At 34.4% G+C, this 21,934-nt stretch overlaps 1 non-coding gene across 1 annotated transcript; it reads left to right on the plus strand.

Annotated features, from left to right (window-relative positions):
• Positions 1 to 18,364: 18,364 nt before the first annotated feature.
• Positions 18,365 to 18,469, plus strand: LOC141568016 (U6 spliceosomal RNA). The gene has a single exon (XR_012491031.1). It is a non-coding gene; the product is annotated as a U6 spliceosomal RNA (small nuclear RNA).
• Positions 18,470 to 21,934: the final 3,465 nt, after the last annotated feature.

The raw sequence follows: 21,934 nt of genomic DNA on the forward strand, positions 1-21,934 counted from the left end.
TCAAGGTTTAGCTCATGAAATTTAAAGGAGCTATGAAATAATACTTTGAATTTTTAATATACAGTCCATTTGAAATCACTTCAGAACATAAATAGTAATCAGGAAGAGAGAGGTTATTTTCTTTTTCCTCATCTGTAGTTCTCTTTTAGAAACCTTCTTGCATACTGGGATTCTCCTTGGTTCATTGATACTTCTTGATGGATCCTATTACATTTCCTTCTCAAATTGCTTAAAAGGTTCCACAGAAAATAACTATTCCTGATATTCAGGTTAAATAAAACAAGTATACCTTTTTATGTAATCTCACCAGAATATGTTATGACATGCAATACACAATGTGAATAATTGTGTGGAAAATATTTGGAACTTTAAAGCTTTGTCAAGTATTTCAAAAAACCTTATCATGGGATTGGTTTGTCATGGGATTTCAGAAACATTAGCTCCAAAAGAATTTCATAAGGTGAGACTTTTAAGAGGATGTATTTTTTACAAACATGTGGAAAGGTTAATATCCAAATGTAGGCTGCTGCTTTTAGCCATGGACTTGGGGAGCTGATATCCAGGTTTCTGTAGGGTTGTTCGGCTCAGAGCATTTTTGGAACTCCATTCATGGAATTGACTTTAGATCTAGTTTATGAACCACACAAGGAAATTAGTTTTATGACTTTATTGTCACACCTCATGTATTCCCATTCTCAAGTTCCTCACAGTTGGGTATCTTCCTCATCTCAGACAGACGTTGCGTTTTCTCCATTTCATACTGTCCTTGCAAACATATCTGAACGAATGAATATTTGCTGTAGATATATATTCACAGCTATATGTAAGTAGGTAAAATATGGTGCAAATGCATATAGAAAATACAGTATATGACTTGGCAGAGAACTCGAATATACAAAATAGCTTCTCTAATTGAGGTGGACAGAAAACATCATTTTTCTAAGTTTAAAACCCACTGAAGAATTTGTATGTTAACATTGTTTTAACCTGTTGGCTTGGATGTCTGCTCTTGAGAAAATCTAAGTTTCTTTAAAACACTAGCCAAGAAAGGATATAAAACTTATTGTTGATTCAAAACATAAGAAAATATAGCTTTGAATATAAATATCATTGTTGGGGAATATTAGGGAACAATGTGTTTTTTCCAGGACCCATTTGCTCCAAATCAAGCCATTGTTTTCAATCTAGTTGTGGAGAGTGCAGCTCACTGGCCCATGTGGGAATCGAACCTGCAACCTTGGTGTTATGAGCCCTGCGCTCTAACCACTGAGCAAACCAGCCGCCCCCAAATATCATTGTTAAAATGTAGAAATAAAATATTTTAATTGCATGATTAAGGAAGGAAGATGAGGAAATAGGGATATGTTTGTAAAAATGAGAGAGAATCTATCATAATAAAAGTTTTCTTATTATAACTTTGATTTTACTAGTGTCTTTTTCAAAACTATCTTAGTAGCTTTATAAAGAACAAAAATTATCAGGAGAGGGAAATGCCAACTGTTTTAGTTTACACATATCCAGGCTGTGTATTTCCCTGTCTTTGGTTCATTGAGGCAATATCACAGCATGGCCTCTGGATAAAACAGGCAAAAGATAACAACAGAATATACCAAACTAGAATAGGTCAATTAAAAAACCTTATTAACAAGCAATTAAAGCTCAGTAGTATTTTTTTTCTCCTTTGTGTGAGTTTGTGTACAGTATTCAGTGGAGAGAGTAGCATGCTGGACCTAGTCTTTCCCCAGGTGTCATTTACTGGAAATGCCTGAGGAATCTTTGAGGAAAATGAGAAACAACCAAATAAATTGTAATTTTTACCTGTGTTATAAGAGAATGAATTTTCTCATTGAAATGAGTCCTACTTCTACAATTAGTTAAAAGAAAAAGATCTTGATATCAATGTACCAAACCATAAGACAATGACTCTGAAAATGGCACTTCAAAGGCAGGACCCATTGGAGAAGTGAACAAAGGCTAAAGCCTCATTTATAATGGACCAATCCTATGGTGAGCCTGGGTGGGTAAGCTGCTGTCTGGAAGTAGACTGTTCACTCATGTGAAGTGAATTAATGCTTCCTGGTCACCAGGGTACTATTAGCTGCATTGAAACAACTGATTTACTATGGGCATCCTGGTGCCCTTGCACACCAGGCATCTCTATAGGATCAGTCATAATGAAATTATATGGTGCCAAGAAGCCAGACCTTACAAATTTTAGTCAGTAGCCCAGTTAAGTGGTAGGGACTTGTGGTACTTAAATCAGCTGGGGTGCTTCTCTAGGCATAGCAGAAATTTCATCTTTAGTCTCTGTAAAGCAAAGAAATTAGAGCAAGCAAATTACCCTTGATGATAAGTCACCCAAACCTTCCTTTTATATTTTTGTAAGCTCTCTTCCTGCTTACTGTGGGAGGAAAAAAGAAAAACAGCCAAAGATTTACTTCTTTCCTTCAAGCAAAGAACCAGGGAGAAAGTTGACATCTGATAAAGGCAACCCTTAAGCATTTTGTTTTTCATCATCGGCTACTTAAAAAAACAAAATTCATAGCCAGATTAATAGCTTGGTGAAAAAGAAAGCAGCAAGGCTTCATAAAAATAGATCATAGTCTTAAAACAAATCCTGTACCCACTGCTCACCTACAAATTAATTAGAATGTGCTCTAACAAAGCTGATTATATTGGAAAATAAATTATTTAGAATAGAGGTGGATACTTTTTTTGGTAATAGGAGTCATGAAGAAATAGGTTAAATTCATTGTGAAAAATGCAAATTCCTCTTTAATTGGACAATTAGATAATGTTGGTGCCTTTTATGATTTTTATTCTTTTTTAAACTGGAGTTTAAAACTTACCCAGCTATTAATTCCAAAGACTTCCTGAGATGTTGTAACTAACCGGAAGTGAACCAAGCTTCATTTAGAGTCCTGCTTATAAAACCTGGCTGTGTTTAAGTTTTAGGATTGACTCTAAAGAAATATACAAACACATGCAATTTTATCCAGTGATTGGTGGCCCAACAAAAGTCAGAATGCTCTGCTGAATGTAAGAAAAATTATACTAGCATTATTTTTCCTTCTAATCCAAGAGGCCTTTGTTTATTTAATTCCATGGTTTTATATATGAATTTTTATGAATATAGAGCTTATATCTCAAATTAGTCCCCAACATTGTCTCATTTTCAAATGATTCCTCTTTGAACAAGGAAAACTTATTCATTTATTCTGCTCATCCTTGAAATATAGTAGAAGCCAAATTGTTATAAAATTATGTTGGCTGAAATACAAAATGAACACGTTGGGTTCTTTAAAGCTGGGATATGTTAGGAGTAATCATCTTGATTTTCTGCTAAGCACTAGTCATGCTAATTTCTGCTATCAACAAATCTGATTAAATTCAAAGAGGGTAAACATAATTTTTTCTAACTTGCAACATTTTTAATGTTTAGCAACAGAAAATTTGTCAACCAGAAATGGGCTTTCTTAATACAAAATTGAAACTATGTCTTTTAAAAAACCCAGAGTGAAACAAAATGTATATTCTCACATTTCCTTTTATTTCCAGGGAAAGAGAGTGTGATGCTGATCATGTGTTTTTACTTTGTATTTTTTGTTGTTCAGATAAAATGACTAGTCTCCTTACTCCCAAGGCTAATTTCATCCCTCTCATCCAAATCATTTTAGAATCTAAAACCAGTGCCAAAACATCTGGCGAGGAAATTAAAAAAAAATTCAGTCATCTTAGATGCTTGTCAAATCTGAATAAATCGACCAACTACTTGGTCTTATTTTTGAAAATTAAATGGATAAATTACTTTTGCAACATTTTAATCTGATATTTAAAAAATTTTATCCTCAAAACCAAAAGCGTATTACTCAATTAGTGTTCATTTAGAAAACAGTATGATGAAGACATGTGTCTGTTACACCCCAGCACATGCCGATGTTCAGTAAAAAGTTGCTGTGAGAGGCTCACTGAGGTGCTCTTGGAGACTGGATGTGGAAGATAGAGTTCCTGGAACTAAATTATTTCGAAGTCCTGGAGTCTGGCTATCACCCTGCAGTAGATACAGAGAAGAAATCTACCAGTTAAACGTTCTCAAATGATGCCCATAGGTAATGTCATTTAGCTTTTTATATCTACCAGTGACATTAAAATGAATGTAGACTTTCATGTTGATGTTTACCAAAATGCAAAAGGCCAAAATTTGGAGTTACAACTGGGAAAAAGATAACAAAAATTATATTTAAAAATCCATCTTGGAAAATTAATATTGAGGTAATTTCCTAGTTAAGTTTTAAAAATAGTAGGTTATCATTTCAGAATCAATACCAAAACAGATGCCACCTTCTCATAAAATAAACATGCAGTGGAAGGGTAACACATGCATTAGCCACAAACTGAGACTGTAGCCAATACAGTATGATGAGAAGGAATTCTCAGTATGGTGTGATGTGCGATCGAAGCCATTAGCCATATGGTGCAGTGTGAAGAGGGCCTCTGTGACTGAATAACAGTTGTATGTTATACGGTTTATTAAATAATTATGCAATGGCAAGCAATGCTTTTATAATTATTGGCTGTTTTAAAATATTTTTGTTAATCTAGCTGCATTTGCCAGGTTGAAGGATACATGTTCCATCAGGTCTCCATGCTTCATATCTGCCTTGTGTGTTGAGTGGAAATCGGCAGCCATATTGAAGATTTAGGGCACATTTTTTGTGTCATACTGTGTAACATCAAGCTATGCTACAGGGTATTTAGAAATATAGGGGCACATTCTTTTTAGAGTTACCTTCCCACCTGCCACCTGTCAGTATAGACACTGTATGTGGGATAGAGAATGTGCTATTTTTATGTAATTTCCACAGAATGAGACAGGGAAGCATTAAGACACCCAAATGAAAAGCAAAACATTCAATAAAATATCTGGATATTTTGCTATGTGATGCTGTGCTAGTAACTATTTGGATACTTTTTCTTAAACTGCAGACATTATCCTAACTCATTTCTACTTATAATAATTTTTTTCTCTGAGTAAATTTGTATTGCATTCATTTGTTTACCTCTCACCTGTATGGTGTTGTCTAGTGAATTATACTTTATTAACCAGCCAGACTACTCTAACCTATACAAGATAGTTTCTTAGATATAGGGTGCTGGTTCTGCAAGGTGGGATCCTTGGAGGACTGGGGGCAATATCATGGTGAAAGCAGCGAAAAGGCATTGATTATGCTATGCCCGCTATGGGACCACAGGGCATCTGCATCTGCCATTGAGAGATACGGTGTGGCTCAATGAAATGCATTGGAGCAACAGCACACTTCTGCTAACATTAGCTCACTCTTAGCTAAAGGAGCTACTGTATGTTTTTTTTAAAAAAATGGGTGTATGCTTTCATGCATGATTGTGTTGAAGACATCTTAGACTTCTTTTTTTAATTAAAGTTTATTGGGGTGACAATGGTTAGTAAAGTTACATAGGTTTCAAGTGTACAATTCTGTAATATATCATCTATATATCACATTCTGTGTTCACCACCAGAATCAGTTCTCCTTCCATCACCATATATTAGATCCCCTTTACCCTCATCTACCACCTCCTGCCCTCCTTACCCTCTGATAACCACTAAACTATTGTCTGTGAAAGACACCTTAGACTTTTGAAATTCAATTTAGAGTTTGTAAATGCTAGCTGGGTGAAAACACTGATTAGCAAAGTGAATTGAATTATAATGTTGGCATTGAAAATAATAGCCATAGATCTTATTGCAGAGTTACTCCAATATTTCTCTGCCTCTGTACTCGAAGGCTGCAATAGTATTATTATATTTTGCATATCTTTTATAAAATAACTGATTTTTATTATTTTTGATAGGTAATCATTTATATAAACTCCCTTATGCTAAGGCCTGCATCATATTCAAAGAAGAAAAATAAAAGGAAATAAAGAGTAGACATTAGGGCTGCTTGTCAGTATTTCAGTCCCCTCCTGTCAGACACATAGTAGGATGGCATTTCCTTACAGCCTTGATGTCCATCCTGACCATGAAACCTCTGTGATCAGTGAAACTTGGGGCAGAAGTCTTGACTAAAGGACATGAAATTCACCATTGCATCTTCCCACTAATACAGTGACCTGGGGCATTCCGGATGGAAGAATTCCTTCAGCCTCAGTCCCTGCATGAGGACAACATGGATCAGAGGCTCTAGAGAACAGTCCAACCTTCTGTGAACATGCAGCAGATGAGTAATAAATCCATGTGTGTTAAGCCACTGAGATTCCTAAGGTTGTTTGTTGTTTGCTGTTAACTAACAAAAAGTAGGTCATAATAGCTATGATATCACAGATATTAGTACTTAGGACAAGGTTAACTGTAAACATAATGTGTAAAGTCATTTTGCTACATAATATTAGGCAAATCAGAGTATTCAGAGCTTCCTGTTCCATTTGTGAAGCTGGTGTTCAGTGACGAGTTACCAGTGACTCAGTTCAATAGGGCCCTGGGTGCACGTAGGACAGTGGTAGTTCTCCCTTCCCTTACCCCGGATCTTGAAATGGGTAAACCCAAGTGATTCAAACAAATATTATTATTGTTATATTGTGGAATAAAGATTGGGAAGCCCTGATGCAAAGGATACAAAAATCACGCAGATGGTGTGGGTGAAGAATGAAAGTTTGGAAATACCGATTAAACAATACATTTGAGGAGAAAGTAAAATGATATTTAGGCCTTCCTATCTATAAATTTTCCCCCCCAAATCAATACATGACTTTTATTGCATCTTTAAAATATCACTAGTAAGTTGAATGACTTGATTACATCTTGGTGCTTCTGTAGCTGGACTACTTACATCTTATTCATCAGCCTGCTGAACTGTTTCTTTTTCAGAAAAATAGATACCACCCCAAAATTTTCTGATATCCTTGTTTTTAACTGTTGTGGCTTGTTGAACCAAAGCAACTGAATTTGATACAAGTTCAGTACCATTTCCTTCAAGAATTAACTCATCTTTCTGAGCTTGAGATACCGAACAAAAAACACCCTCTTTTTCTTTCCAAGGAGACTGAGTTCTGCATTGATGTGGTTGAAGTCCCTCTGCAGGGTGCCTCTGGGCCCTTCACAATAACTGTGCGTCTCTTCAGAGTGATGTCCACGTTTTCTGGAATGTCCACTGTCTGATTGCCGAGAATGGTCTTCATCCTTGCAGTAGATTCAGCAAAAGCTAAATTGATCAAATTTACCAAATAATTGCTAGTTCCTCCCTTACTTGGCTTGTGTACACATTTGCTAATCTATACATTCATCCAGGCAGCCAACCAATCAAAAATTTTTGAATGCCCACTGTGTGTCACGTGTACTGTGCAAAATGGTGAGAATCACAAAATGAACTGTCTCTTCATCCCTCCAGTAACCAACAATTCCATGGGAAAGGAAGATAATTAATTAAAATCAAATGTAATAAGTGATATTATAAGTGCATTATGTTCTAAGCACTCTCCTGCATATTTTTCTTTATTTAATCTTCAAAGAAACTCAATTGGGTAAATTGTATTGCTTCCACAATATATAGATAAGGATATGGATTCTCAGCTTAAATATTTTTTTGAAAGTCCTGCTTCTAAAAAGTATTTTAAAAAAGGATTTGAAGCCAGTAATTTGGAGAAAAATGTGTACATGTATAAAGAGTATCTTTGTTTATACCAATATCAAAGTTTTCCTGCTAAGATGGTGTGTCCCTTGCTTATCACTAGGCTGTACACATAATGTTAGGCTTCAACCCATTGTTAGGATTCTTTGAGTTTGAGATCGTATTCAGATTCCCTCCCAAATAGTACATTTTTCCATTCAGTAGGTACACACACACACACACACACACACACACACACACACACACACGAAATCTGGAAGGAAACAAACTATTCTGATGAAGTACTTTTTCTTATTTATTAATTTATTTTATTAAATTTATTGGGGTAACAATGGTTAGTAAAATTATATAGGTTTCAAGTGTACATTTCTATAATACATTATCTGTATATCACATTGTGTGTTCACCAGCCAGAGTCAGTTCTCTTTCCATCACCATACAGTATTTGATCTACTTTTCCCTCTTCCACCTCCTCTCCCCTTACCCTCTGGTAATCATAAGACAAACAAACAAAGAAACAAAAACTCATAGACACAGACAACAGTTTAGTGAAGTAGTTTTTCTTTGTTTGATGGCACTGAGTTGAGTAAAGGATATTGAAATATGAGTTGGTAATTACAGAGAGTTCAGCCTTGTGTGAAATGTTTTGTTTTTCAATAATAATATATTTAGATATTAGTTATATACTTAAAATTTATTTCTAAAAAAAATTAGTCATGTTCATTTGTCTAGTCACCTTTATTTAGGTGCGAAACTTGATGCTACAGTTTTTCAGTCATTTTGCTTCAGAGAACCCCTGACCTAGGCCTGCTTGGCAGCAGCTTTCTTCTGCCTTGCATCATTAGTCTTAGGCCTGTATTCTTCATTTGTAAAGTGAAAGCAAAGGGTGCAACAGGCTACATCTAAGGTTTTTGTGGCTCTAACGTTGTATGATTTCTTGAGCTTTTCTAACCAGTGGGGCTGCTAACTAGTCTTATTTTCATCATGTTTTAGGGGCATGTATATGTAGAAACTGAAATTTTTTTTTAATTAAAATTTGTTGGGGTGACAATGGTTGTTAAAGTTACATAGGTTTCAAGTGTGCAATTCTGTAATACATCATCTATATATCACATTGTATGTTCACCACCCAGAGTCAGTTCTCCTTCTATCACCATATATTTGATCCTTTTAACCCTTACCTACCACCTCCTCCCTCTTAACCCTCTGGTAACCACTGAACTATTGTCTGTGTCTAAGAAACTGAAAATTTTTAAGTTAACTTCAAGATCACATAGGCAATGACAAAATCACAGACAGAATTCTACGTCTCTTTTTCAGAGCTTTCTTTTGTAATGCATTGAGTAATCCCTAATTTGCCAAAGTACTTGGAAGACACTTGGGTTTATTTCTCAGTGTATGATACATTGTTTCAAGTGATTTGAATTATTGGCCTTTGGAATGAAATATGGCACTAAATATTTATATTTATTACCAGGTTATTTGCAGTGCTCTATTCTACACTTGTTCCCCAGTCTGGTATCTCTCTGTGTGTGTGTGTGTGTGTGTGTGTGTGTGTACAAGCTGAATGATAGAAAAATACTGAATAACAGGTGTCTGTGATTTCCTATCACCCACTCTAAAGAAATAGAAACATCTTAAAACAACATGGCAGCACAGCTAACATGTTTCCCCGAAAATAAGACCTAGTCAGACAATCAGCTCCACGCGTCTTTTGGAGCAAAAATTGATATAAAACTCAGTCTTATTTTACTGTAATGTAAGACCGGGTCTTATATTAATTTTTGCTCCAAAAGATGCTGTGGGGACAGAGCCCCAGAGAGTAGTTTACAGGCTCTCGGCTTCACGTGGGGGGGTGCTGGCTCGGGTGGTGAATGGCCGTGGGCTGTGGCTGATTGGCCGTCGGCTGTGGCCGGTTAGCCAATTGGCCGCTGGTATAACTGCTGCGACTACGGAGGATTGCCGAGGATTGCCGAGGATTGCCGAGGAGCTGAGCAGAGCCGAAGAGAGCGGAAGAGGAGAGCCGAGAGAGAGGAACAGAGGAGAGAGTGGAGAAGAGTCGTCGGTTGGCGGAAAAGCGGATGGCAGGTCGGCGTCTGGTGGGCCCAGCCTCCAGTGAGACCGTGGTGGTATGGCTCCCCTACCTATGGCTCCATGGGTGTTCCTTGTTGGCCTCACCGTATCCTGCATTCTTATGTGGGGAGCAGGACCAGAGACCCCGCATGCCGCCCCGCACGACAAATGGCGCAGCGAGCAGGGTCTCCCGCACGACAGATGCGTTGGAGCTGATTGTCCGGCTAGGTCTTATTTTCAAGGAAATAGGGTAACTGCATAGTTCTTCCTTAGGTAAACAAATAGGAATGAAAGATAAAGGAGAACGATAGAGCCATAGCAAGTTTTTATGAGAAATTCTAGAGATAGTAAATCAAGATTGAATACATTGCATCTATATTGTTACATTTCCTACGAGTAGTTTTATATGAGCACCCAAGAATGACATTTGGTGTGATACACAAAGGTATCTTAATTGCACAAATATATACTTAAATATTAAATACAGAAATAAGAAAAAAATTAAGGAAGAGGCAGAAGTTCATGACAAGTTCTATAAAGCTTCTCACAATGGCAAACATTTACATTCTAAGCCTTTCTCCTCCATTATAAACAACCTGATTTTCATCGATGAAAGCAGCGGGCAGAGACTGCTGAATCAGTTATTTTATTTTATCAGGCATTGCTAGCAGAGATACCATTTTCATTTTTGCCAGTATTTGTAGTGTAAATGAGGAGCAACCTATCGTAAAATAACGCTAAAAAGATCAAAGGAAGCAATCCCTACTACCAAGCTAAAATCATCCTGGGAAAATGTTTTTTGATTATGGTTAATAATGTAATCAAGTCAGAAACCCACATAGATGTTGGAGTTACAGCAAAATTACCACAAATATTACAGAGTACCTAATAGGCAGTAATATGGCAAGAAAGTTTTGGGCATATGAAAACAAGGGGCTAATAAAATATTTACAAAGAGTTATAGCATTTTGATTGGAGTACCACGTATATTTTCCTCAGAAAGAACAGTGTTGCAACTGAAGGGTTAGAATTGAGGCAGGAAAAGGAAAGCATAAAAGAAAGAAAATCAAAACCAAAAGGGTCATTAAAAAGAAATCTTTGATTTCATTTGTTACAGACCAATTATTTTCTGTCCTCTGTAGAAGAAAAAACAAAACAAAAAACACAACACATTTTTCTTTTTAATAGCAAAATCATTCTAAGACTTTTTTGATTCATTTTATATTTAGCAGATTACAGCTTTAGTCATCAGTAGGAAAGAGCCTCGCAAAGTGACAGACCTGAAATCATGTCCTTTGATTGTAATTGACAGAAAAAGCATTTAAGGTAAAGAAAAAAAATATTTTATTCATCTTTGATTACACTGTGATGTGATTTGGTGACATAATACAGCTGGGAACTGAGGCAAGAAAGGCAATAATTCCTACTTGAGGATTTGACATGATGTAGCCCTTTAGTTGTCTTCCTACTGACGCCTCCAGCTACAATAGTCTCCTTGATAACGGCTAGACAAATAAATATACAGAGTGTTAGAATTTAAAAGGCAAACAGCTCTAAAATACCATTTCTTAAGGCAATGTATTTCAGCATTAAATGCTTGACAACTACACATTTGACTGGAGCTAAAATTAAATCTATTCAATTTAAACATTTTACCATATAAAAAATAACCCCATTTAAGCAACACTTTCTTAAAATAATGAAAAATAAATGGTTTATACACAATAGCTATCTAAAAAGATGCATATTTTTTGGGGGGGTTATCAGTGACTGAGTGTATATTTCAACCCATTCATATAAATCAAGGTTTTATTTTTGTAATTTATTTGATGGTTCTCTTCATTTCCTTTATCTGACTTATTTTTCAGATAGGATGTTGCCATATCTTAAATATTTAACAAAAGAGGTACATGCAAATATGACAGTAAATAATGTCAGACAGTTGGTAAAGTCACATGTAAAGGATCATAGCTATTTCCCTGACAAATATTTACTTCATTAAATAAATTTATATTCTAGGATTTGAACAATGATCATGAAGTTTGATTCAATATCTTCATTTCTTTAGTGCCATATTGAAAATAACTTCACAAGTGACTTCCTAATACTCTGATTTTAAAAGATCTGATATCAAATACATGGTGATGGAAGGAGAACTGACTCTGGGTGGTGAACACACAATGGGATTTATAGATGATGTAATACAGAATTGTACACCTGAAATCTATGTAACTTTACTAACAATTGTCACCCCAATAAACTTTAATTAAAAAAATTAAAAAAATAAAAGATCTGATACATAAACTAATTAAAAGTGTGTATTTTGTGAGGAAATGAAAAGATAGTAGAAAATATGTAAAAGGAATCTATAAAATAAAATTAATTTGATAAATTTTATGTACAGAGATTTGAAGACTTTATATTTATATTATAAAGTCACATAAGACCTGTAAGGCTGCTACTAGGCCAGGAAACCTATTGCTTAGCAATATTTTGTAGTGATTAAGAAAAGATCTGAATGTCAGAAATATGTGTATGTGTAGCTGTAAGGAGAATTAAATGACTATCCACTAGAAAACGACTTATGATGGAGTTACATTTTCCAAAGGAAGATTATGAATTGTCAGTGCATGATATTTATATATGTAAATCAAATATTTGAATCTGCAAGTTAATTGTGTCTAGAAATGTCAGACTAATTATAAACTCTTGCTGTATTTACCTGAATGCCTCCAAAGCTGTTTAAAACTAAAAATTTCAATTTATAGAAGGTTGTTTTAGTAAGCACAAATGGACTGTATTAACCACACTTTTAAGGATGATATAGATATCACCTACGCAAATACCAATCAAGCCAGGTCACTCAACCATGAAATACATGTCTCATGTTCTTCTGGTCCAGTTCAGAGTTATGGATTACCTTGTTGCCAAGTGAGCTCTAAGAGCATATGCCTCATCAGAAGAGTAATTTGAGTTATTATCTAAAGTGGCTTATATAAAGTTTGAGACAAGTAATGATTATAGACATTGCTACACATTCTATTCCTCACGCCCACAGAAATCAACTTATATTTTGACCTGAGCAAATGTTTGATCTTAACGTCACATAAATAATCTTTGGATCCTTTTTTGTTTGTTTGTTTTGTCAAAAGTCTATGTTGGTCTGTTTTTTAGTATGGGGCCATAGGGAACTTTTAAGATATAACCTACATGAATGTGATATCTATTCATGTCCAGCATTAGCTAGGTGGTTTTCATCCAATTACATGAAAGAAGAATGCTAGTCATTTTGTTACTGATCATTTATATATATTAATACTTGCGAATACTTTGTGTGTATTTGTGCTTCCAGACACTATGAAAACAAAAGAAGGAGAAATAGTAGTTTATTTTTTGGAAACCCAACTTTCCTTTTGTAGCCTTGACCAACTTTGTTTTCATTAAGAATGGAAGATTCAAATAAAAGTATTTGAAGATTCAATTTTCTTTTTTTTTAATTCATCTAGATTTTTAGTTTTCTATTCTACATGGTTAGTACAATAAATCATTTGACCAAGTGGGCAGCCTCTTTGCAGAAATTTTTGCAAATAGCATTAGGGGACTTTTTAATACCATGCACTTATACCAAATTTATACTAAGTTCATCATCTACAAGGCAGTTTTCTATCATGAACCAATAGTTTTGGAAAAACCAAGGCAGCTTAGATTGCTGAACCATTTTAACTGTTTAAAAGAATCTTCATTTTCCAAATTCACTCATGTAAAAATAAAGAGTTTTTATCACAATATTTTATTCAGTATCACTATTTACACATAGCAAAGATAGCGTAGTCTAATCAAAGAAAATAATAAAACTTTATTGAGTTATTTGCATGATTTTCCTTATATTTCTTTAACTAGTGTGGATAAAAAATGTGGAAAAGGAAGAAGAAATTAATCTATCATATCTGAAATGCCTGGTTATCTACCTTTATTTAATATTTAAGACACAGAATATAGCCTAATGCTTTCATTATATTGATTTTGCTGTTTACAGATGGGCAGTGTTTTATCTGGAAAATTTCTTCCAAAATAGACTGCACACTTTTCAGTTAGACTATTTAAAAAATGTTTTATATGACAGATCCAACTATATCAGGAAATTAACCCTTGTATAGATTAATTAACTGTTTTCCAAAGATTTTTATGCTTCTGGGAATTTAAAAGATACATTGCTTTATAATAATTAAATATTGACATACAGTATTGTTTATTGAAATTTTGTAATTACTCATAAAAAGGTCCTTAGAAATGACTCCTCCTAAATATAAATTGAAAATATTTTTTATTATTAGTAGTAAGCTAAAATCTATTGAACAGAAAAAATTCTGATGAGATTTTAATTTTAAATAACTGGATTGGAAGTAAGAAAGAAAATCACCTTAACAGTAATCATTTAAATTTGGTGTATTTGATTTCTTAAGACCTGTCCACATAGACTGAAATGGCATGATTCTCAGAAATGCCAGGCCCTCAGGAGCATAGAGGCATTATTTGTTTCACTAAGTATTTTGTTCTATTTACTTTGATGCAATTACATGTAGACTTTGCCAAAAAAACAATAAAATAGCTTTTTGAAAAATTAGATTCTCACGTTGTAGCCTAGATTATACTTTTAAACAAATTAGAATCTATTATATTACTGTTGTCAAGTTTGCCACTTTAAATAATGATTTAAACATATATGATACACTAAATATATGAAATGATCTCTAAGCTGTACTTATGATCAAATTTCAGGAAAAAAATAAAGTGCAGAATGAAAATATTTTAAACTAATGAAAAAATCATGATTTCAAATACTTTGCCACAGGTGTGCTGCTGAATATGATATTAAATATAGTTTGAAAAACTTGAAAAAGTAGAAGAACATAGTACTTGAAAAAGTAGAAGAACATGAGCATAGAAAATAGCAAAATTAGTTATCACTTTGGACCAATTAATATGGAGATATGTTTCAATGTGGAGAATGATATTGCTGTTTTTCTCAGATATATTCAATTGTATTGTGCTATTTTCTTTTTAAAATATATGTGATACTACACAAGCTCACTGATACACTCAACTGCCAGTGACATTTTGACACAAAAGGCAATTTGTTCCACCTCTAGATCACTATATCATCTTATATTAATGTAATACTGATAATTAATAGTTGAGTCCCAAAGTGATATACTAGTGTGTGTGTAGTGTATGTTCATAAATTGTCATTAAATTTACGATGCCAGTAGTGTATTTTTAGAACACATTAAAAATACATTCTTGAAAATTAAAAAATAAAAGTTGTGGCTATAAAAATAACATCCTTAAAATTAACATTTGAATGATAAGCAATTTGGGGGATAATTATAGTTCACACTCTATATTCAATGCATTTTGATATATGGATAATTACTCCTAGTAATATCCTTTAGTTGGATTTTTGTGACAACAATAACAATTTATTGCAAAATTAATTCCTTGGCACAATTTAACATTTAGTGATGTGAAGGCAAAGTGAATTGATTTTACTGCAGACTACTTGTGCTCTAGAGTTTCCTATGTTCAAATACTAATTGGTTATTATAGGTCACTTTAGAACTTAGTTTAAAAATAGATTGTCACAAGGTGCATTTAGTAGAAATAGTTCGATATTTTCAGTTCATGGGGTTTTATTTAAATAAAAAAAATGGTAAAGTAATGCAATCATCTTTGGTTATAAAAGTGATGGAAGAATTGAAAACATTTTTGAATCAGGTCAATAGTACTGATGATTAGTACATTGTTAATCAAGTTCTTCAGATTGCTATCAAATGCTTTAGCTCTTTTGCTCAGGCTGGTGAGAGGATCATGAATATTAAATAGATTCAAATAGATGTGCTCTCATGTAAAATGGAGTACCACAAATGAAAGGACTAAATGAGGGCAGACTGTAACTCTATGTGCTGATATATCTCTTAAATAAAGAGGAATGCCTAATCAATTTCTTTTCTCACATATAGCAACCAAAGAGAATATTTTCCTTCCTTCCTTGCTTTCCTTTTCTTTTTCTTTTTTTGTAATATCTTAATCACATTGACAAGCCAGTGAACATGGTGCATAAAAATAATTGTTTTAAGAAAACGTTTACATAATATTTAATAAGGTGTGGTTGTTAATAATTAGAATTTTAAAGAGGACACTGATAAAAGATTAAGAGATAATGCATTTATTTTAAATTGGAGTATATTTTAAAGGCAAACAATGGAGACTATGCTGAGAAATGTCTTCTTGAAAAAGATATAATACAGTACTTCATCTTTTCATTTAGCAACAATCTTACATTTTCTAAATCCATGCTGTTAGAAATATGATACTACATGTTAGAAAGGTGTTGATTTCACTGATTATTAATAGCAAAATTTTGTTTTCTAAACCAAAATGGAAGTAAAAGATTTTCCATTTATATATCTATATGTTTAATTTAGATTTTGGATTTTTTTCATTATGAATATATAAGTTTATAAGGAATTATTATATATATAACTAAAACACTAAAGTAATGGTATGACATAGTTTTAGAATTTAAATGAACATAGTTTATTGTTGAAATTGATTATAGATATATAAATATATTCATCTAATAGAAACATACTATTTGGAAAGAGTAACTTATTACCTGTAGAACTTACCAACCCAGCATAGAATAATTTATTGTGTTAGCTAATTATCTATTTAGAAAGAGAATTACTGGATTTATGATAGAGTGAGATTTTAGGAGAATCTAAGGGAAAAATGTCTTTTGGGGTGAGAGGAATCTGACAGTGATGAGCTTTTCAGGAAGATCCAGGCTTCATGAGAGTGTCTGGATGACCCTGAATAGTTCAAGGATGAGCAGAGTGTACAGCGTATATGAGTTTATATTTGAAAATGGACGCAATAAAATGGGGGAAATGGGGTGGTTTTGTGAGGTAAATGTTTAAAATTTTCCTGGGTCCAGTCTTTTGAGTAAAAGCCAGCTGTTAATACATCCATACCCATATACATATGTCTTCATAGTCATGAAAAGCTATGGAATAAATCAGTATTGAGAATGTACATATTTCAAGTTTTTATTAGTAGCCCAAATAAAGCAGGAAAATGGTTGATTATCTCTAAAGTTTCAGAGTATTATTAGAATCATAGAGTGGCAGAATTCTATTAAGTCACAATAGAATTTGGGAAGCCATTTTTTCCAAATAAGTCATTTTCTTCACTTGAGAACAGTGAGACTCTGATCAAAAGCATCCTGCTCAAGTTAATTAATGTTAGGGGCAATATTAGGATTACATTATTCTGATTTGTAATCCAATCTAAACTTTTCCCTTAATATGTAACCATCATAGCCTTAGAACAAATCTAGAAGTTGAAAATATACAAATATATAGTAATTACAAACTACTGTACATGGTCTGAGAAAAACTGGATTACATGAAAAAATATAACAGAAGGACTAATTCTATAAGGGTAGAGTTTCATGATTAGAAAATGCCTCACTAAGGAAGTGGCATTTAATTCAAAGCTGGAAGATACAATATAAGGTCAGCAGATGAAGAATGAAGAAAAAGAATGTCCCAGTGCATGGGAATAAATGTTGAAGGATCTAATAGTTGTTGCATTTTTGAGAAACAAAAAGAGGTCAGAATATACTGAGCAAGGGTTGGAAATTGGTGAGAAATAAAAGATTTGGAATTCTGTTCTGCATGCATTGGAAGGCTGTTGAAAGGTTTTTGAATCAGCCTTCTTAAATGTTGTGATATATTTTTTCAAAGTTTATAATCACTGTTGTAGAAAAAAATGAATTGGAAGGCCATAAAAATGCAGAAGCAAAATCATTTAGCAAGGCTTTTCAGTCCTCCAAATAAGAAATGCTTGTAAGCATTTGGACTACTAAGTTGGTGCCAGGGAAAATAGAGGGAAATGAATGGAATTGAAATATATATTAAAAGTCAAAGCAACATATCATGGTAATTAGTTGTGATGGGTTGGGAAAGATACTAAGGAAAAGGGAAACATCAGTATGTCCTAGATGGTGCTCGCTTCGGCAGCACGGACGAGGTCGGACAATTACATTTGCGAACTTGTTGCAATGAGGTAGCTAAGCTTTTTTGATATCAGAGAGATTATTCATTATGAATTTGTATCAACTGGACAGACAGTTAACCAAGTTTACTATTTGGAAGTGCTGAAAATGCTGCATGAAAAAGGTAGACGACCTGAACTTTTCGCCAACAATTCATGGCTCTTGCATCACGACAATGCACCAGTGCACACGGCACTGTCCATGAGGGAGTTTTTAGACAGTAAACACTAAAAACTCCCTCATGGGCACCCTCCCTACTCACCTGATCTGGCCCCCAATGACTTCTTTCTTTATTTGAAGATAAAGGAAATATTGAAAGGAAGACATTTTGATGACATTCAGGGCATCAAGGGTAATACGATCACAGCTATGATGGCCATTCCAGTAAGAGTTCCAAAATTGCTTTGAAGGGTGGACTGGGCACTGGCATCAGTGCATAGCTTCCCAAGGGGAGTAATTTGAAGGTGACATTAGTGATATTCAGCAATGAATTATATAGCACTTTTTCTAGGATGAGTTCACGAACTTAATTGTCAGACCCAGTATACTAAAATTGGACCAATACAGAGAAGATTAGTATGGTCCCAGAGCAAGGATGACACAGTAAATTCGTGAAGCATTCTATATTTTTACATTGTAAAGATTTTGTTGGGTGTCAGATGGACACTTGTCTTTTAGGGAGACTGTCTCATGGACTGTGTAGATGCCTGACCACTGCAGTGTACACCTGAAGCTGAAGCTGAGTAATATTGAATGTCAACTATAAAGCTATATATACATATATATATGGTCACGGGATGTGGAGTACACTATAGGGAATAGAGTCAATAGAATTTTAACAGCTACATATGATGTCAGAGGGGTAGTAGACTGAGGGAGGGGAATTATCACTTTGTGAGGGGTGTAAATGTCTAACTATTACATTGTTTTGTACACCTGAAACTAATGAAAAAAAAATTTCCTAGATTTCTGGCATTAAAACATCCCTGAGTGAATGGAAGTTTAATTTGCTGAGAAATCAAAGATATGAGAAGGAATAAAGTAGAAAATCAGGTGTTAGTTTTAGATATACTGCCTTAGAAATATGAATCATTGAAGAGATGCCATTCATGTAGGCAGTTGGAAAGAGTAGTCTGAGCTCAAAAGAGATATCTGGATGGAGATACAAATTTGAGATCTTTTCAAATTTTGGGATAGATGTGATTACATAGGAAGTGACTATGGAGGAAGAAGAAAAGAGGACCCAGAGTGGAATTCTGATCTCCAAAATATATATGTCAGCTAGAGGAAAAATGAGGCCCTAAATGAGACTAGAGAGTAATCAGGAAGGAAAACAGGTAAGTTTAGTGTTCCAGAAGCCAAGAAAAAGAGATGTGACTCCAGAACAGCTTGAAATTTTTTGAATATGTTGAGATGGTGTAGTGAATTACGTTGTGCTCTCCAAAAAGGTATGTTCAAGTCACAACTTCCCTGTACCTGTGAATGTGACAGAGTCACATTATAGATGTAATCAACTTTAAGATGAGATCGTACAGGATTTGGGTGGGCTTTAAATCCAAAGACTGGCATCCTTATACGAAGAGGAGAGAACATGCAAAAACACAGAGAAAAGTCAATGGAAGACAAAAACAGAGACTGGAGTGATGCAGCGATAAGCCAAAGAACACAAAGGATTTCTGGAAGCCACTAGAAGCTAAGATGAGAGAGATATGAGACAGTTTTTCCCTCAGGACCTCCAGAATGAACCAACCTTGTGCTAACATGTTCATTTTGGAATCTTGGCCTCCTGAACTGTGGAAGAATAAATTTCCGTCATTCAGCCATTGTTTGTGGTAATTTCTTCTGGCAACCCTAAGAAACTCATGCAAAAGTCAAATAAGGTGATGACTAAAAAATATCTATTGGTTAGACAATAAAGATAATTTTCATTCTTAGCAAAAGCAGAACCGTCACAGAAGTGTGAGGTGTGGAACCCACATTAAAGCAGCCTGAAAAATGAACAAAAGGTAACGAGGAGGAGATAGTGAATGTAAATAGGGGTTTACTTGGTATACTCATACTTGTTTTTTAAGATGAAAAGAAAAGTAGAAAAAAATAGCTGGAAAGTAATCAGCATTTTTTTTTTTTTTTTTTTGTACACTGATCTTTGTGGATGCTAATGACAAGGACAGAATAGAGGATTAGAAATTGAAGATCTTCAGAGAGGGATGATTAACAAAAGGAGGGCTTTGCAAAGACTATAGGGGAAGGGGTTCAGGGTATAGGTGCTCTCTCCATTTCAGTTAGAAAGAGGGAGAGAACGCATGCAAATTTAGCTGGATTTGCGTGGTGGAGAGATGAAGGATGTAATGTCTAGTAGCTTTTATTTTCTTGATTAAGAATGCTGCAAGATCATCTGAATTAAAGTGATGAAGGGAAGTCGGATATTTCAGAAAAAAAGTGAACAAAGTATGAAATTGTAGATATGAAGAAGGGAAAAACAAACTGGTAAAATTGGTAAGCAGTATGTTGTATTGATTTGAGGGTAGTGGTCATGAACTGACAGTGAAACCAACCTGCTCAGCTAGGGATCGTAACCGAAGATTTGTAGACATTTCTGAGAGTCCAATTGTACTGCATATATCCTTTCATGTTCAGTTAGAAAGTGCTTTACTTCCCTTTTATTGGGGTTTATCCTGAAACATCTTGGTTCTCTGAAATAACATGAGTGAAGATTCTGCAGGCACCAAGATAAAATGGAGAAGAATAGTCAGTATTTTTGTTCTAGCTGTTCTATTGCCTTTCTTTGAAATCCCAATGACCCAGTTTGTACCTGTTAAAATAGAGTTAATACAGTAATACCCAATAGTCAAAGCTTAAGAGAAAATAACCCAGAGATTAATGAATATTGAATAGAAAGCATTAACCATCAGCCAGAGGACCAATAGTGTGGCTCTTAGGCTATTCTTGCTTGTTTTGGTTTTATAAGTAGTTCAGTTGATGTTTGAGAAGGAATGGTGAAATCAATAAGCTCTGAAATTCCTGAAAATATTGGAAGGTTAATATTTTGAAAATCTTTCAAAAAGATGCAATTGAAAGTGACTTTAAACCCTTTATTGAAAAGTATACTACTTCCACAATGTAGTGTAGCCGAAACAATAATTTATTTTGAAAGCAGTAATTCACTTTTGACATTATCATTTGAAGCGTTGGATGCTTTCAACTGTAATGATTGGCTCTGAGCTACAATGGGCGATATCCTGAGAACACTACTTCTTAATAACAGCCGTCAGAAGTGAAATGTATGGAGTTTAAGTCCAAAAAACCCAATGACATAAATCAGAATAGCAATTTATTATTACAAACATAGTGATCCTTGGGCTACAAATGAATAAGGGAGAAAAATTTTTTAAATAAAATAATTGTTGAGATTTCACTATTTTCAATGGTTTAAAGTGTCATGTGCTTTAGGTGAATGCTGTGGAACAACAATAAAAAACACAGAAAAAAGAAAACGACAGATGTAAGTCCTTTGTCTTGAGCATTTAGATAGCATTTACTAAGGTTTCTAGGCTCTCATAACAGTCTAGTGTGTATGTTTGAAATTTAGGATGGGATTCATTTAATCTGGGGGTTCACAAAAATAGATATCTGAAGGATGTTAATGTCACCTGTTCCCTAACTCACAATGTCATCCTCAAACAGTAGTAGATCATATAGGAATAAAGAGATTTAGATTCATTTTCTGATTTTCAACCTGATTATTTCAGCATAGGATTTTTACTACGGAAGGCCTTCAGGGTTGCCTGTGTATTACTGCAGGTGATAGAGAATAGGAACTAAATACTTAATAGCAGATAAAGCCCACATGTGCCCCATTCCTAGTAATAGCTCTTGAATTTGGAATATGCAGAATTAACATATGCTGCTTTGCCGGAAGGACTTCTGTTGAAGTTTTTAGAGCAATTCTGCAGAACAAAGGGCTCATTACTTTTGCCTAATTAAAATGGGGACGCAAACAGTGGAAACTAAAATAGCAGGGTGGAGTCACATGACAGTCCCTTATTAGGTCCTTTAATTTGTTTCCAGGTCTCTGGAGAGCAACTCTCCACTGCTG

Source organism: Rhinolophus sinicus, chromosome 17 (genome assembly GCF_057876585.1).
Source record: "Rhinolophus sinicus isolate RSI-liver-muscle chromosome 17, RSI-T2T, whole genome shotgun sequence".
In the NCBI taxonomy this organism is placed as follows: Eukaryota; Metazoa; Chordata; class Mammalia; order Chiroptera; family Rhinolophidae; genus Rhinolophus; species Rhinolophus sinicus.